The following is a 5,083-nucleotide window of genomic DNA, read 5'->3' on the forward strand; positions in this document are numbered from 1 at the left end:
GATCTCTGGGAAGTGAAATCGGCTCCTCTTGACAGAGCTCAGTGCTTTTCTGGGGTTTGTGGGGAGGAGTTGAGCCTGGGCTGTGTTTGAGTGACAAGATGATGTTATTCGATTGGCATTTATAGTTGTATCATTGAAATTAAACCAGGCATGTTTTTACCCATAATTCATAATTCATTAAGGAAAGCCCACTCAGGGGGGCAAAATCACATGTAAATTTTATTATAATAACTGCATAATGAGGCGGGAGTTACCCGGGTTTATGGCCTAGACGGACTGGGCATGCTCCTCGTTAGGGGATTTTTATCTGCGCTCAGTTCTTTCTCCAGGGTGTGCTGGCCACAGACTTTACCACAAGCTCCATCCATCAGGGTGGAGTTATGGTGGTCTCGGGGGCTGAACGTGGGTGAGTCAAGGACCTGTCTTAGTGACAGCACTTCTGCTCTCTTTTCTCACCCCCTGACGGAGCCTGGGAGTCACACTGTCAGCTGCCCTGGTTCTCGGGGATTTATCTTCAGACTGCATTACACCACCAGCTTTCCTGTTCTCCAGCTTGCAGACAGCAGACCATGAGACTTCTCAGCCTCTGTAATTATGTGAATCGATTCTCATAATAAATCTCCTCTTATAGATCTCTTATTGTTTATGTCTCTCTGGAGAACTCTGACTAAAACAGATGACACCAGTGTCAACCTGTACGTTAAGTATATGTAAAGGTTACTTCCCATCTTGTTTTTAGATGAAAAATAAACATAAATCAGTGTTCTCCAGTGAATCTTCTCATGTACACCCAGAGGAGTGTGTACTCCACTTTGAACACAACCACCATAAGGCAAAATTAAAGTTAGAGAACGTTAAAACTAAAGCTCCTCCAAACCCATTATTTTAAGACTTAGCATGGATAAAGTCAGCATCCTTGAACGTTTTTTACAGAATTGTTTATTCTTCCTCCTCAACAAACTCTTTCTGGAAATTACAATTTAATACAATATTTGTTCAGCTATTGTTCTCTTCCGATGCCATCAGATAGTTTTGTAGCACAGATTACAGAGCTGTTAGGTGCATGCAAAACTAATTGCAGTTTTTGCCATTACATTTGCACCCACCTAATAGCTTATCCCATCCTGGAGTTTGTGGCAGGCTCATGATGGATGGACCTCTTCTAGCATAAAATAGCAATACATTTCAGTTTGTTAAGCACCATCACTGAGGCAGACCTGTGGTCCCCCAGGGAGATTAGGATGTGCATCTACAAAGATGGTACGGTCAGGCCGGGCGCGGTGGCTCACGCCTGTAGTCCTAGCTCTTTGAGAGGCGGAGTGGGGAGGGCAGATCATGAGGTCAAGAGTTTGAGACCATCCTGGTCAACATGGTGAAACCCCGTCTCTACTAAAAATATAAAAATTAGCTGGGAGTAGTGGTGCACGCCTGTAGTCCCAGCTGCTTGGGAGCTGAGGCAGGAGAATCGCTTGAACCCGGGAGGCGGAGGTTGCAGTGAGCCAAGATGGTGCCATTGCACTCCAGCCTGGTGACAGAGCGAGACTCCGTCTCCAAAACAACAAAAAAAGGAGGTACAGTTACAGGTCAGATCTGGTTTCATATGCAAAGACCAGTTAGCTCATTTCATATTTAGAAATGATGTGATTAAGATATTTAGATATGATTAAGATTAGTTTAAATATAGTTTACAATAAGAATAGAAACATTAAAAATCGCTGTCGTGCTTATGCAAAAGTTACTAACTGTACAAGCATTTTATTTTATGGCTTTAGAAACAGTGGATTTAAAAAAAATGAGATAAGAGAGGATGTCAATTTGAGGACTGCACTAAAGTTCTGCTAGAAATAATGAGCCCCTTCTTTTCCCCTTACCACCATGGATACAGTTCATAGCTGAAGAGAATATCAGAACGGCTATCCATGAATACAAGACACAATCTAATGTTAGCCATTTACTCTGATTTTTCTTGAGACGTGTGTATTAATAAAAATAGAGAACAGAGAGGGATTCAATGATCCTTTAATATATGAATGATGCAACTCTAAGACTTGAAGTTGTGACTGTAGCTGGATATTTAATTTTTGATTTTAGAATATCAGTCAACCGGGTTCCCTACTTTGTGCCAAGTAGTGCCTGTCACCTGGGGAACTTGAGTGCGGAAACACCAATGCCACTTTTCTTTAGTTCTTTAGAACTTTTCTGCGCACATGCAAAGCAAATCATCTTGCAGCTCTTGGAAATTAAGCCCTTTGTTAAATTCATCAGCTAGCAACATATTCCCTCCATTATGTAAATTTTGTGGTTGAGAAGGGTAGGAAAATAATAAACATGCTAAGTTCTCTTAGTAACTGAAGGGATGGATTATCTCCTGGTTAGGACTGAGTTTCTATTCTCCAGTCAAGCATGGAATGGCACTGGTATCGAAAACATACAAAGAAGTTGAAGGAATGATACAGAGAATACTTGTATATCCATGTTACAGACTAAATATCATTAATATTTTGCCATCTTTGCTTTATCGTTCTATGTATAATGCTACACACACACATACACATGCACACACACACACACACACTTTTTTCAGTATACATTGATGCTCCTTGAAAAACTGATTATTTCACTGATGGTGGCTAAACCATGATTTAAAAAATTCTGTCATTTCTTCAATACATATTAACTGTCATTCTTCTGAAAAGAAAATATTTATTTTGCTCAGTGATATGGTTTGGCTCTATGTCCCCACCCAAATCTCACACTGAAATGTAATCCCTAATGTTGGAGGTGGGGCCTGGTGGAAGATGATTAGATAAGGGGCTTAGCAGTATCCCCTCAGTGCTGTTCTTGTGATAGTGAGTGAGAGAGTTATTAATATCATGAGGATGCAGTGGCTCACACCTATAATCCCAGCACTTTGGGAGGCCAAGGTGGGCAGCTCACCTGAAGTCAGGAGTTCAAGACCAGCCTGGCCAACATGGTGAAACCCCAACTGTACTAAAAATACAAAAATTAGCCTGGCGTGGTAGGGTACGTCTGTAGTCCCAGCTACTCAGGAGGCTGAGGCAGGAGAATCGCTTGAACCCGGGAAGCAGAGGTTTCAGTGAGCTGAGATTCCGCCACTGTATTCCAGCCTGGGTGACAAAGCGAGACTCCATCTTAAAAAAAAAAAGAAAAGAAAAGAAAAGAAAAAGCACTAAAATTTATATTCGGCCAGGTGCCATGGCCCACACCTATAATCCCAGCACTTTGGGAGACCAAGGCAGCAGATCACATGAGGTCAGGAGTTCAAGACCAGCCTGATCAACATGGTGAAACACTGCCTCTACTAAAAATACAAAAATTAGCCAAGTGTAGTGGTGGCCACCTGTAGTCCCAGCTACTCAGGAGTCTGAGGCATGAGAATCACTTGAACCTGGGAGGTGGAGGTTACAGTGAGCTGAGATTACACCACTGCATTCCAGCCTGGGCGACATAGCAGGACTCTGACTCAAAACAAACAAACAAACAAACAAACCTGATATCTAGTTGTTTAATAGCCCATCCCACCTCTCTCTCTTCCTTCTGCTCTAGCAGCGTAAGATAAGCCAGCTTCTTTTTCACCTTCTGCCATGGTTGTAAGTTTTCTGAGGTCTCCCCAGAAACTGATGTAACCATGATTCCTGTACAGCCTGCAGAACCATGAGCCAATTAAGCCTCTTTTCTTTACAAATTACCCAGTCTCAGGTATTTCTTTATAGCAGTGTGAGAACAAACTAACACAGAAAATTGGTATTTAGAAGTGGGGCACTGGTATAAAGACACCTGAAAATGTGGAAGTGGCTTTGGAACTGGGTAATGGGCAGAAGTTGGAAGAACGTGGAGGGCTCAGAAGAAGACAAAAAGATGAGGGAAAGTTCGAAACTTCCTAGAGACTTGTTAAATTGTTGTGACCCAAATGCTGATGGTGATATGGATGGAGATGGACAGACTGATGAGGTCTCAGATGGAGATGAGGAACTTATTGGGAACTGGAGCAAAGGTCACTTTTGTTATGTTTAAACAAAGAACTTGGAGGCATTCTGCTCCTGCTCTAGGGATCTGTGGAACATTGAACTTGAGAGTTATGATTTAGGGTATGTGGCAGAAGAAATAAAACTGGAAACTGGAACTTATATTTAAAAGGGAAGCAGAGTGTAAAAGTTTGGAAAATTTGCAGCCTGGTCATGTGGTAGAAAAGAAAAGCCTGTTTTCTGGGTAGGAATTCAAGCAGGCTGCAGAAATTTGCATAACTTGCGTGGGCATGGTGGCTCATGCCTGTAAACCCAGCACTGTGGGAGGCTGAGGTGAGCAGATCACTTGAGGTCAGGAGTTCAAGATCAGCCTGGCCAAGCACAGTGAAACCCTGTCTCTACAAAAATGCAAAAATTGGCCAAGTGTGGTGGTATGTGCCTGTAATCCCAGCTACTCGGGTGGCTGAGGCACAAGAATTGCTTGAACCTGGGAGACAGAGGTTGCAGTGATCCGAGATCATGCCACTGCACTCTAGCCTTGGCAACAGCGTGAGACTCTGTCTCAAAAAAACAAAAAAGAAATTTGCATAAATAAAATTTATGCCGATAGCCAAGACAACGGGGAAAAGGCCTCAAAGGTATTTCAGTGACCTTCATGGTAGCCCCTTCCATTACAGTCCTGGAGACCCAGGAAGGAAAAAAATGGTTTCATGTGCCAGGCCCAGAGCCTCATGCTGTGCAGCCTTGGAACACTGCTACCTGCATTCCACCTACTCCAGCTCATGGCTACAAGGGGCCCAGGTACAGCTTGGACAGCTGCTTCAGAGGCTGTTATGCCTGCAGGTTCACAGAATGCAGGAGTTGAGGCATAGGAGCCTCTGCCTAGATTTTGGAAGATGTATGGAAAAGCCTGGATGTCCAGGCAGAAGCCTGCTACAGGGGTGGAGCCTTCAGCCTAGAGAACCTCTACTAGGGCAGTGCAGATGGAAAATGTGGGGCTGGAGCCCCCACACAGAGTCCGCATTGGGGCACTGCCTAGTGGAGCTGTGAGAAGAGGGCCACCGTCCTCCAGACCCCAGAATGGTGGACCTCCAGCA

Source organism: Rhinopithecus bieti, unplaced genomic scaffold, assembly GCF_001698545.2.
Source record: "Rhinopithecus bieti isolate Rb0 unplaced genomic scaffold, ASM169854v2 scaffold_25360, whole genome shotgun sequence".
In the NCBI taxonomy this organism is placed as follows: domain Eukaryota; kingdom Metazoa; phylum Chordata; class Mammalia; order Primates; family Cercopithecidae; genus Rhinopithecus; species Rhinopithecus bieti.